Source organism: Saccopteryx leptura, chromosome 7, assembly GCF_036850995.1.
Source record: "Saccopteryx leptura isolate mSacLep1 chromosome 7, mSacLep1_pri_phased_curated, whole genome shotgun sequence".
Taxonomy (NCBI): domain Eukaryota; kingdom Metazoa; phylum Chordata; class Mammalia; order Chiroptera; family Emballonuridae; genus Saccopteryx; species Saccopteryx leptura.
The window spans coordinates 86,342,263-86,356,311 of record NC_089509.1 but is presented as its reverse complement, the minus strand read 5'-3'; the positions used below and the strand labels follow the sequence as shown (position 1 = coordinate 86,356,311).

General features: G+C 40.9%; 1 protein-coding gene across 3 annotated transcripts in view; it reads right to left on the bottom strand.

The window, feature by feature from the left end:
• Positions 1 to 14,049, bottom strand: part of SPATS2L (spermatogenesis associated serine rich 2 like) — a 182,753-nt gene that overhangs the window by 152,710 nt on the left and 15,994 nt on the right. For all 3 annotated transcript variants that reach the window (XM_066345597.1, XM_066345600.1, XM_066345599.1), the window contains one exon: positions 5,341 to 5,390. The gene's annotated coding sequence lies outside the window, so the exon portion shown is untranslated. Of the gene's footprint in view, positions 1 to 5,340; positions 5,391 to 14,049 lie in introns of those variants that run through there.

Genomic DNA, 14,049 nt, shown 5'->3' with positions numbered 1-14,049 from the left:
CATGTATCCTCAAATGTGTTTGCTTATCTGTTAATACTTCACATACAAATATTATTATACTAACATGTTACATACCTTATAAAAACATGAACAAAATAGAAAAGAGGAAGAATAGAATTGATGTAATATCTTGCTAATTATAATTACCTCAAGGCAAATTTATACAGGATGAGGTTCATGATTAATTAACCACAGTGGATATAAATCTACATGTCTTCTAGATAACTTAGAGTTTGGTGGCCAGCTTCTTGCCAGATTTGATTTAATGGTCACTGTCATTACCTCATAGTGTGGCTGACAACGAGTTCACATGAAACTTCACCATTTTCTTGTCTATTTCAATGTTAAAATTATCATCAATTTAGGGGCTTTCTTTGCAGAATCTTTACAAGTGTTTGTAAACATTTATTGAAACTGAAATATAAAATTTGTAAGTTCACTTACCCAGGCATAATATATTTCACAAAATAACAAAAGCAGATGAACCAGTGGGAAAGTCACTATGAAGGGGAGGCCTCACCTCACCCCTCTCCCTCCAGGTGATGATACTGACCACCTGCCACGTGGACACAGGGATGATGCCAGGGTCAACAGTCCCCATCAGTTATCATGATGTTCCACAATAAAATGAGTGTAAATGTCGGTTCTAATCGATCCCCCTCCCAAGTCAATCACAAGGGCTCCTTGGGTGCATGTCCCACTTTGGAAGCCACTTAGCCATGCACAAGGCAGTAGATGCCTTTTGGGGCCACTTACAATCACGGGACTCTGTAGGCCTAAAACTCTGCAGGCCAAAAACCAACCAACCCTGACTGCAAAGACAGTGACAGTGCATTTTAAAGAACTTTCAAAATTATGAATTATAATTCACAACCAGAAAAGCATATAAAGCATTGATGTTTGAGGTAATATACTGTATATTGCCCAGGTGACTACCAGCTCAGTCACAGAAACAGAACATTGCCAGCACTCCCAGAAGGCCTCCCGGTCCTTTCTGCTTCCCAGCAAATCCTCCCTTATAATAATCACTATCTTAATTCTTTCAGTAATAAGTTTCTTGCTTTTCTTTACACTTTTAGCTACTTAAATAGGCACTCCTTAGCAATAGAGTTAAGTTTTAAATGTTTCTACACTTTATATAAATAGAATAAGATTGTTATATATTCTTTTGTATCTTCTTCCTTTCAACATTATGTCTGGGCCCTGGCCGGTTGGCTCAGCGGTAGAGCGTCAACCTGGCGTGCGGGGGACCTGGGTTCGATTCCCGGCCAGGGCACATAGGAGAAGCGCCCATTTGCTCCTCCACCCCCCCTCCTTCCTCTCTGTCTCTCTCTTCCCCTCCCGCAGCCAAGGCTCCATTGGAGCAAAGATGGCCCGGGCACTGGGGTTGGCTCCTTGGCCTCTGCCCCAGGCGCTAGAGTGGCTCTGGTCGCGGCAGAGCGACGCCCCGGAGGGGCAGAGCATCGCCCCTGGTGGGCGTGCTGGGTGGATACCGGTCAGGCGCATGCGGGAGTCTGTCTGACTGTCTCTCCCCGTTTCCAGCTTCAGAAGAAAACAAAACAAAACAAAAAACATTATGTCTGTAAGACACATTGGTGTTACTGGTGTAGCTTGGTGTGTTCTTTCTCCTCACTATATAGTATTCCATCTTTATGATTACATCACAATTTATTCAGCCATTCTACTACTGATAGATACTTTGGATATTTCTAATGTGATATGAATACAAACAATGCTGCTAAGAATATTTTATACCTGTTTATAGATGTGCATACATTTCTCCAAAATGTGTGCCTGCAGGCAAGTGAAATTGCTGGGTCCTCTCTAACTTGGTTTAAAAAAGAAAACCAAAGGGAAGGTAATTTTAGTGCATCTCTCGGCAATCAATTTTAATATTAACTAACTCTTATATTACATTGCTAGATTTATCTTTCCCCAGACTTTCACTCCTGGCGCCTCGTTAAATTTGAACCATGATATTAAATGCATTAAACTGTGCTAAAACCACTTTGAAAATGTTTGATGAATTTATTGAAGCTAATTGTCCCAAATCTCCTCCTCCCATGTATTTATTTTTTACATATTGTAAAAGCATTTTCCTTTTAATGATAGCCAGTATTATGTCTACTGAGAGAATAAAACGTTCATTCAAAATTTAAAGCAATTTTGCAGCAAAAAGTTTGAAGTTAACACATTGATCAAGTGTGAAAAGCCAAAAATGTTCATCATATATAGCCAACTGGGAAGGACAAATACAAATAATAAAGATTAATTCTAACTTCAGAGTCTCCAGTATGTTTTTTTTTGTTGTTGTTGTTGTTTTTGTATTTTTTTCTGAAGTTGGAAACGGGGACGCAGTCAGACAGACTCATGCATGCGCCCGACCGGGATCCACCCAGCATGCCCACCAGGGGGCGATGCTCTGCCCATCTGGGGTGTTGCTCTTTGGCAACCAGAGCCATTCTAGCACCTGAGGCAGAGGCCATAGAGCCATCCTCAGCGCCCGGGCCAACTTTGCTCCAATGGAGCCTTGGCTGCAGGAGGGGAAGAGAGAGACAGAGAGGAAGGAGAGGGGAAGGGGTGGAGAAGCAGATGGGCACTTCTCCTGTGTGCCCTGGCCGGGAATCGAACCCAGGACTCCTGCACGCCAGGCCAACACTCTACCACTGAACCAACCGGCCAGGGCTCTCCAGTGTTTTATTATAGTCATAAGTGATCTGCAAAGGGACTACATAAATGGGACATACTTAGGTGACAATATTGTGGCACCACTGAAAATCACTCAGTGGTCTCCCATTGTCTCATTGATAAATTTAATAACTAACCGCATTATAGTGCTTTCCACATATTAGTTCATATATGCAGTGCTGTTTTATTCCTCAGAACCACCGTATGAGGTAGATAAAATTATTCTTCCCATTTTAAAAAGGAAACAGAGGCACAGAGAGGGAAAGTAACTTGACTAAGACCCCATGGCTGTTAAGTAATTGAGCTGTGAATCAGAGCCAAGCTTCCTGGTGCCTCGGTTCATATTTCACTGTATTACCTGGCAACCTGTTAGCTCTGCCGTTGGCATTGTTATTATTATTTTGATAACAACAAGAATAGTTCTTTAAGAACAGAGCAAAATGTATGAACTGTAGGGGGGAGAAATGTATGTACATTTGTTTTCATTTATGAAAATTTTGTGAAAATGGTTGTAACCAAGCAGCTCTAATTCTGAGAGAACTAATTAAGAAATGAATTAAGGGATTCAACAGATACCCAAATTAGTCATTAGGGCTCAAAGATCTGGAGTTTTGGTCTAAATCCAGCTCTGGTGCTTGCATCCAAAATAAACATGACCAGATAAGTACCACAGCTCGTGATTAAAATGGATTTATATGGCTTATGTGTCCACATGGGAGAGGTCTCCTCTTAATTGAATTCGGACACCTCGGCAGTTATTGTGTTTCATCTGCCATCTCATCACTCTTTTGTAACTGCTGGCAAGAGGGTTCTGCTGAGGGAGAAATCATTGCAATCTGCAAAGTGATGTCTGCAGAGTGAGCATAAAAAAAAAAAAAAGAAAAGCCTTTGAACTGTAATTAGAAAATTCCTTAAGTTTGCTCATGTGACATATGTTTGAGGCTCCTACCAACTGGCAAGATGAGTCACGAAATGGACGTCCAATGTCACTGTTCTGGGTTAGCAGCCAGTAAAAGTCGTGTTCCAGCATGCGATGGGAGTAATCTTATGCAGGCCAAAACATTCCTGCTTTCCACCTCTAATATGATTAGTGACAGACAGCTGGAGGCATCTCATTCTCCTGACAAAAGTATGATCAGAATTGTTTTCAATCAGTACATCTTTCCATCAAGCTGTTTGTGGCATTCCAGCAGAATGATCAGTTTGATTATCTGATATATTCCTAGAAAACAGGAATTGATTGTGCCCTTGCACGTCTGATGGGGTCAAGGCTGCCAGAGTGTACACAGTAAATCTTCAGTTGCCTAAGAAAAACTGAGCTGTGTGTGTGTGTGTGTGTGTGTGAGAGAGAGAGAGAGAGAGAGAGAGAGAGAGAGAGAGCGCTAGAGAGCGAGAGAGAGAGAGAGAGAGAGAGAGAGAGAGAGAGAAAGAGAGTCTGTGTGTGTGTGTGGGGGGGGGAGCTCCAGGAGTTTCCATAATAATTCTCTTTGAAGAACAATAAAGAAAGTATTTTCATGGTGATTCAGATTTCAGATAAGAGGAAGTAAAATATTCTATTCTATTCACGGAAAACAACCAACTCCCACCAACATTAATGGCTCTTTTTAGAAGATTAGTCATCTTACTCGTAAAATTTCAGGGTTTTGGAAAAAGAATCAAGTGTAGATTAAACATTCATGGAAATATCCAAGTATAATAGGACTTCATTAATTTGGACTACCTTGATTTGGAATTTATAATCATTTGACAAAATTTGAATCAGAAGCGATCTTTTCCCAATGAATATACAGCTTACTAAGCAAATTAAACAAGCAAGACATCTTAGGGGGGGAAATAAAAATATTTCAGAGAAAATATGGTGAACAAAAAGAACACGCTTCTTGTCCAACAAATACTTTTGATGAACCTCTTCCAATACCAGTAACTGATAATAATAAATGCCATTTCATTGGAAGTCAGTCCTGTACAGTTCACATCATATACATGAGCTAGAAACATCCCCACAACTCTGCAAGATGGGTATAATCATGCCCATCTCAGAGAGGAGGATACTAAGGCTCAGAGAAGCAGGTGACACGCAAGGCTGCACAGTTACGAGGCCGCGGACGCAGATGCAGAGCCAGCAGGCTGTCTTGCTCAATGCTATGTCCTTCCATCCCCACCCAGCACTGCCTGGGCACTGAAGACCGCATGTCAGACTCCCAGATTCACTGCAGCGAGCTCTTCAACAGTGGCAACAATAGCAAATATGACAATCCCTGAGAGAAAGCCAGGCAGTCTGGCTCCAGAGCCCGTCATTCTTAACTGTAGTTCCTCTCTACATCACAAAGGCATTTGTAAAATAATTTTTTTAGTACTTTTAAGTATTGTCCGTGCATAAAACTACTCTAGAAACCCCACAGAAATGGTGATATAGGTGGGGAAGGGGAATGTAACATGAAGCAGAAGTGCCTTGGGTCCGCTGCCCCTCCCCCATGCTCCACTACAAGTGACTTCAGTCTACACACCCATAAACAAGAGCTCCGGTGCTGAGTCCCCGAGAGGCTGACGAAGGCTGTGACAAGGCCACTAGGAGTCAGCTGCAGGTGCAAGGACAGCTGCCCATGTGCACCGGAAGAGGATATGGAGAAGGGAAGGGCCGTCTCTACTTACCTGGGAACCCACAGAGATGTTCCTGAAAGCAGCCTGGGCTCTGGAGTGTTCTAGAAAAAAGAAAATTCGGGAGGTCAGACCTCACATTTAGAAGCCCCACCACCTATTTCCGTCTTACCCACCCTCAAATACAGGTTCTGGAGTCAGACAGACATGGGATTTGTCCTTACTTGTGACACAAATAACGGTAACCTCTCTGTGCCTTAGTTTACTCAATTGTACAATGGAAGATAAAAATACCTTCCTCATAGCTGGTGATAAGACTATACAATATATAAATTGTGTAATAAATTTAGCACACAATAATATAACAGTAATAGCTAAAATTTGTTGCTTGCTTAGAGAGTACAGAGCATTATTCTAGAGTTCAAATAGGCTCACTCTTCATTCAATACACTGTGGTAGGCACTATTATCATTGCCATTTTGCACATGCAGAAAATGAGGCATTAAAGGGTCAAATCATCTGTCTCACAAAGAATACAGGACAAGTGGTGGATTGGGGATTCTACCTGTGATCATCTGGCCCCAGAACCTGGATTCTAAACCACAGTGTTATTCTGCCTAATTTATTACAATTACGTGTAATCTATTGTTATTATCGTTATAATATTCCCTTCTCCAAGAGACTATCTACAATATGTAACTACAGGGAATTTACTGTTTAGCTAGTAACCACTTGAGCATAGGGACAGGTATCAGAATCATAAGTAAACCAACCAATCACTAAGTTAACACTAGCTTCAAGTGTTCCCTGAGAGTGCCTGTGAGTCAGATGCCCTGTTAAGCACTGTGTGGGGCTTCAAATGCTCTGGTCACTAATCCAGCAGCGTCAGCTCAACCTCCATGAAACAACTGGGGAACAGTGACAAGGTGGGAGCACTGGGAAGGATGGGACAGAACCTCAGGACACTGAATGCTGTGCCTGGCTCTGTCACCAGCTCTCTGGATGACCTTCTCCAGCCAGCTGACCTTTCTGGGTTTCATCTTTAAATGAGAGGACTGACCTAGGGGATCTTAAACCCTGAGCTTCTAATCTGCAATTCTGTTCTGATACTTTCAATCAGACTAACTTTTCCTCCCAATAATCCATTTTTGAGAGAATATATTAGAATATAGTATAACCCTTCATTTATCTAACAGCCATGGAACACAGTGACAGGCATTGGGAATAGTGTCCAGGACATCAATGGAAGACTTGGTATTCACTTTGTAATTAGCTCTGTGAGCACGATGACATCTTATCATAGGATATCTTGGCAATCAGAAGACCAGGGAAGAGTATAGCCCTGAGGACAAGTGGGCGTGCCCTATGTGCCCAATCTGAACCTTGAAAGTGGCCGCCCAAAATTCTGTACCAGTCCCCAACCCAGGGTTCTGGTGTCCCAGGTACCCAGCAGTCTGGGGGAGGGGTGCCATTAAGATGAGAAAGATAAAAATGTCTGTGTAAAACAAGGCAGAAACCAGACAACCAGTAAGATACTTGGGTTGAGGGTTAAATTTGTTTTCTCAAAGTAACAGTGTTGTATGCAACAATTCCAATGACAACTCAGCGGGCACATAACTAGTTTGCTTTCTTGACCTTAATAAAGTATACTGCTGGCCATTATTTTGTGTGTGTGTTACAGAAACAGAGAGAGACAGAGACAGAGAGAGAGGGACAGAGAGGAAGGGAGAGAGATGAGAAGCATAAATTCTTTGTTGCAGCACCTTAGTTGTTCATTGATTGCTTTCTCATATGTGCTTTGACAGGGGGTGGGGGGGGGGCTACAGCAAAGTGAGTGACCCATTGCTCAAGCCAGCACCCATGGGGTCATGTCTATGATCCCATGCTCAAGCCAGTGACCTCACGCTCAAGCTAGTGAGCCCAGGCTCAAGTCGGTGAGTTTGGGGTTTTGAACCTGGGTCCTCTGCATCCCAGGCCGATGCTCTATCCACTGTGCCACCGCCTGGTCAGCCTGTTGGTCACTTTGATAATAATCTTTTCTTTCGTGTGAGTGTTGTATGTGTGTGTGTGTGTGTGTGTGTGTGTGTGAGAGAGAGAGAGAGAGAGAGAGAGAGAAAGAGACGTCCCTACATCTTTGAAAAACATTTACTTCAAGACAAAATGTTACTAACTTTATTTAAAGATTGGTTTATCCCACCTAGATATATTTGTTTTCACAGAAATTCTTTACAGAGTAATTCAGTGAGTATAATACTTCCATTAAAAGAAACTGATTTTAAAATGTTTTACAAACTTTTGACAAAAACAATTTTCTGACTTTTTTATGAGCTTACAAAAGGCAAATATTGTGTTGACAATATTATAAATACAAGCTGTCAGATGAGGTATTAGACATATATAGATTTAATTTTTAATAAAGAATTTTAAACATACCCCAAAATGCCCATCAATCTTTGAAATGGGAGAAAGTAGCATTCTGATAAATCCAGCTTCTACCACCCCAGACGTCAGCAAAAGATGTTTATGGCTCTTAGAGAGGGAACGATGGTATTCTTTACTGGTGGTTACATAGTTCCAGCATATAATTTTAGAAGGCAGGAAATGGTAGCAGATATAGAAATATCTTATTTTAATAGGTATTCAGGTAATGGACATACTGCTTTTGCTGTGTCTCCATCGAAGTACCCTGTGCATGGGAGTCTAAAGAGAATTAGGTTCCTAAATTAGCTCGGAAAGGGATTTAAAAAATGTCTTAAGCAATGGCAACATCATTGGAATATATGCATAAACTTCAAAGATTCTGAGGAACAAGACTCTCTCTTTTTTTTAAAAATTTATTTTATTTTTTTGTATTTTTCCGAAGCTAGAAACGGGGAGAGACAGTCAGGCAGACTCCCGCATGCGCCCTACTGGGATCTACCCGGCACGCCCACCAGGGGGCGACGCTCTGCCCACCAGGGGGCGATGCTCTGCTGGGACCAGAGCCACTCCAGTGCCTGGGGTAGAGGCCAAGGAGCTATCCCCAGCACCCGGGCCATCTTTGCTCCAATGGAGCCTCCGCTGCGGGAGGAGAAGAGAGAGACAGAGAGGAAGGAGAGGGGGAGGGGGTGGAGAAGCACATGGGTGCTTCTCCTGTGTGCCCTGGCCAGGAATCGAACCCGGGACTTCTGCACGCCAGGCCGACGCTCTACCACTGAGCCAACCGGCCAGGGCCAAGACTCTCTTGAATATATAAATCATAGCTTGCTTAAGCCTGAAAAGAAAAAAATTCAAATTTTAGTAGTGATTATCTCTGGGGTGAAGAATTATGGTTGATCCTTTTATTCTTTATAATTTTCTCTTCTTCCCAAACTTCCTATAATAAGCATTTGTTACTCAATTTGAAACAACTGTTTTTTCAATCTTATGATATATTATGGAAAATCGCCTGATGTAAAAAGTGAAAAGGCTTTGGAATCAGAGCAACTTGGGTTCAAATACCAGCTTGCACCCTTTCTAGCTTGGTGCCCTCATATAAGTTACTCAGCGGTGCAAATTGCACATAAAATGGAAATAATAACACACACCTTGAAGCATCAGTCCGCCTATTTGAGGTGAGATGTTGTAAGTGCTTTGCACAAAGTAGGGGCCCAATCAACGATAATCACTCTTCCATTCACAGCACACGGGGAAGAGAAGTTAGGCTTTTCTGATAACAGTAAATAAATTCATTGTTGTTTATAAATTGATGCTTCAGGCCATTTGTTTTTAGAAACAAATGAGTTTTTTAACAGGTAACTTTCAGAAATCTTTTTAACAGTTAAAAGTTCAGGAAAAAAGAGCAAGTAGGAATAGACTGTGCCATTCTCCTTTCCACCATGTTTATTAAGAATCCTGCAGCCTGAGACACGCGGGTTCACTGGGCCTGCTCCTGTGCTGCTCTGGCTCGGACATCCTCCGGGTGGGATGGGAGTTGGGAGAAGGGTTTAAAGCAGACCCACTGGAGCGCAGCTACCACAGCCAAGGTCTTTTCCATGTTGTCATTCCTTACGTACTAAAGTGAGCGAAATAAATTATGCGACTGTTTAAATGAAGGGTGAGGGGCAAGAAGATAGATTTTCTGGTTTTTCTTCTTTTACGATAACTATGTTGATATTTTCATCCTATTCACCCAAAGGTAGTTTCATCAGTGAGGTCTGTGATAAAATACATGTACTCAGCAGAACATGGCTGCTGGGGATACGTTGCCCTTGGATATATGTTGCTGTACCTTGACTACAGCAAGAAATATTGATTTAACTGGCTTTAATATCAAGTCAGGCTATTTGTTGACACATGAAAATGAAAAATATCAAAACCATGAAAAGCTTGATATACAGGTCAAATCCCATTTTAGCTCACTCCAAGGGAGTGGCCAAGCCTTCTGTAGTGGAATTGTGTCCTAACGAAGCTTGCCTGAATCACAGATAACAGTAATTCTCATTATAAAGGGATTTGCTACATAAATGAATATTGATATGGATTTTTATGTAGTACAATTTATTGTAAAAAGTATAGCAAAAAAAAATCATTACATATTTAATCTCTCCCTTCTTTTCACTCTGGAGGCATATCTGGCTTTCTATCAAAGGTTTGTGGGAGTCTCCTCTCTCCAATGTCTGGTTACCCTGTGCTCCTCTCACAGAGTCCCACCAGAGCAGACCCTCAAGAAATAGCTGAGGAAGAAATGAGCTGAATAAAATGTGGTACCAGAACGAATGAGGGAAATTCAGAATAGTGCCCAGTGTAGGAGAAATAAATTTCAGAAAATGATTCAAAATGAGGTTTAGCCATTCCCAGTTAGCATTCTTGAGGAGTCCGGGGACCCACTGGCCTTCTGTTGGCTCCCTACTGCGAGGTGGTCGTGGAGGCTTGTCTGAAATGCCATCTGAACCGACTGAAAGACCCCAAAAGGGTCCTCCAGGAGAGCCCGAGCTCAGGTGGCAATGAACAAATTCTCTTCCTTTCCGTTTGAGAGAAATTACTGCCTGGCAGGCAGTGAAAGGCGGGAGTTAGCACACAGCAGCCCAGGCACAGGGAAAAAGTGCAGTCCCAAGGTGGGGAGTTACTCACTGTCTCGGAGCCCCTAGGGACAGAGCCAGGTCTGGGGAACAGACCAAAAGAGACTTCAGAAAAGCCTTCATGGACCCCACCCAGTGTCAAAATCCCAGCTTCTGGTTCTTTCCTTCTCCCCTCCAGCAACATGATTACTGTAATAATCAATTTCCTTTGAATTTTTATAATGCAATCTTGTTGGAGTATATTTTTCTACCTGACAGTCTTTTTTTTACAATTTATTTTATTAAAAGTTACAATAATGCATCAAATATACATGTTTTGCTTCTGTCTTGGAACAACATAATGCCTATTTTTATAAAGGTCTTGATTGTGTTCAAAGGAACCAGCTGTTGATGCCAAGGGCCTCTGTCCCTCCTCCCTGTCCCTCCTCCGAGGACCAGCCGTGGGAGGGAGTGCATTTTGAGAGGCTTCAGGTTGGCACAGGGCTTTCTAGGGCAGAGGAAAGGCCTGTCTCATTATTACTGGATAAAGTAGCAAAACAAAGAGTTAGGAGGAGCTGCTGAATTAGCTCTAGGAGTGGTGGATTTTTACATATATATATTTTACAAATATTCCTATTATTCATCTGAAAATAGTTTAAATGGTAAATTGGCTTCTCCTCAAGAGGAATGACCTGTGGACCTTAGTGAATAATTGGGAAACTAATCATAAAAGCACTTTTGAGTTAACTAAGTGGTTTGTTCAATACATGGATCCTCCATATGACTTCTGACTATGCAGTAGTCATGGTCTCCATGTGACAGTTGAGGGAGCCGAGGCTCAGAGATAGCAAAGCACTCTGCCCAGTGATAGACCCAGCAATGGAGCCATATCCCACATCCAAGCTGTAGTTCACACCCAATTTCCTGCTCACAGCTGTAACTACTCACTAGTTGTATAGACAGTCTAAATTTAACTCAGTGGGCCCTTCCAACCTGCAACACCACCAAGGGGGACATAACCATCACCAGATCAACTTCTATCAAGATCCAAAATCTTTTTAGCTATTGGGCTATGAATGACACTGTCCCTCCTTTGCAAGAACTGAAATGAATGAAGAAAACTAGAACAATTCAAAGGCCAGAATGCGTAAGCTCAACAGCTATAGAAATTCAAAAACTCAAAAATCAAAGATAGCTTTCTTGACCAGATAACAGTTGGTTAAAAATTGTGCAACACAGTACCTCACGGATATGAATGACAAACCAGGATTACCCTATTAAAAGACACCTTCAATTGTTCCTTTGTTCTGGGAAACTGTGTTAAGTACAGACTGGCAATACCTATACCATCATCTTCATATTAATTATGCATTTTTCCTACAAAATTGATTGCCACACTACATGGTATAAGATTTGAGCTGCCAAGATAAATGTTCCGAATGGCTGACTTTTTAAAGACAACCTGTCAGTTCACCAAGTAATTCTTCAGGGGTTTCTCCATGTATACTTTATGTCTCCCCTATACCTATACTTAGATGTTTAGCAATTGACAGCTCTTTACTGGTGTATCCTCTTATTGCTAAGACTAAAGATTTTTCCTTTCAACCCCTAACATACAAGTAGTGGGAACTAAGAATTCCTTTTAACAGAATCAATTTACTCTGGCTGTTATTACTGTTTCATTCCTATACTGACTTATATGAAACTCTCTCATTCCTAGGGAGATAAGTAATTCTGGCTTTAGTCCATACAACTGAAACAAAGATGACTTTTGTATGATTGACTAAATAAATATTTTCTTCCCTGAGGTTTGCTTTCATCGTGTTTTATTTCCTTTGGTTAACACCTTGTTTTAATGAGGCTCGATTCCAAAACATATAAGGAACATACACACACAAGAGGTACTACTACACTGAGTAAGCCAAGAGTTCTAGCCAAGTGTCCTATCTTTTATGTGGCACGAAGTGACATTTTGTGAAAAGCACAATGGTAACCATTCATTCCTCCAGACTTAAAAAGATAGGCATGGACTGCACGCCAGAATGGAAAAGTGTAAGCTTTGAAATCAGGCAGCTGGCTTCAAATACCGTTTCTCCACCACTATCTCTGTGACCTTGGGCAAACGCCTTATCTCCCCTTGGGGCTTTTTCATCTGAGAAGTGAGGGTAACAGAGTTACCTTAGCAGAGTTGTGGAAGAGTTAAATGAGAATTCTGCTGTAGAAAACCTACCATATATCCTGGCACATTAGTAGACACTAAGAATTGTTAGTTTTTTTGTTGTTCTGCCTCTCTATAAAATGTCATTAGTCTTCATTTGAATCTGTTGTCTATGCACAAAAAATAATGTCAAGGATATTAACTGTGGTGCTCTTGGTGATAGCAAGAAATTGGAAATGGTCTAAGCATAGAGAAATGGTTACATTAAGGTATATTCATATATTGAAATATATGCGGTTATTCCAAATATTTTTCAAATCATATTTATGACAAGGGAAATTGCTACCCTAGTGAGGAAATTTAAGTGAGGAAAACAAACAAGAAAACCTATATAACAATAATAGCTCACACTTACTGATCATTTATTATGAGCCATGCACCATGCTCCATACTTTGCAATGCATTATCCTATTAATTCGTACAATAAACCTACTAGATGCATACATACTATTACTATCTTCATTTTATTAAAGTAGAAACTGAAGTTTTGATAATTTAAGCGATTTACAGTCACTACATAAGTAGCACAGCCAGGACTGGCATCTCAAAGTGTCTGATTACAAAGCACTTTTAATTACTATGTGACATTGATCCTTCAGTATAGACTTCCTAGGTAAACCGTGAGGCTAGCTCAGACACTCACAAATGTAGGCACACATGCATACTTACACACACAGACACACACACACACACACACACACCTGGAAGGAACACACGCCAGATGCTAACAATGATAGTCTCTGGGTGCTAAAATTTTAGCTGACTTTTAATTATTTTTATCCATTGCAGTATCTCTTCCAAATTCAATGAATGTGCATTATTTTTACAACTAGAATTTTTTTTCCAAAAAAGAAAATGTGTGAGAGTACTTTGTGAAATATAAAGTATGGTACAAATCCCAGTATTTTCATAAAGTGATAGTTTATTCCTTGATTTATTGTAGATTTGGGTTCCTCAGCGCTGCTATTCTTTTAAATTATTTTTTTCTGTTAAGTCCACCGTAAAAAAAACATATAAAAAAAACTATCTTGTGCATGAATACAACAAAATATAATACAGAAAGCACCATCTGTCTATCTGAAAGGTATTTGGTATTAATATAAAAAGTCAAAGAGTTTGTGTGAAGAAAAAAAAAAACCCTTCAAATAATATGGAATTTTCCATTTAGAGAAAACACATCTATTGGTGACATGAGATACCGTCAGCATAATGAACGTCATGGTCATGTTAGTGATGCAGTCACGGAGCGATTTACACAGACGCCAGCACACTGTTTGGACATGCCGCAGCCTGATCACTGTCTGTCCCAGGAGGTGGGACCCTAGCGATGTGCTGGAGTGACATCCGAGGAGTGATCTGTCACACCGCTCATTCATTTTCGAGCAATGATCCCATGTAGAAAACTGAACGATGTACAAAAAAGCAATTCCTCTGAACACAGTAAGTTCATCTGAACTGAAATGGTGAGACATGAATTTATTTTATAAAAATTTTTTAAATAAATTAAAAATAAGGTTCTTTAGATAT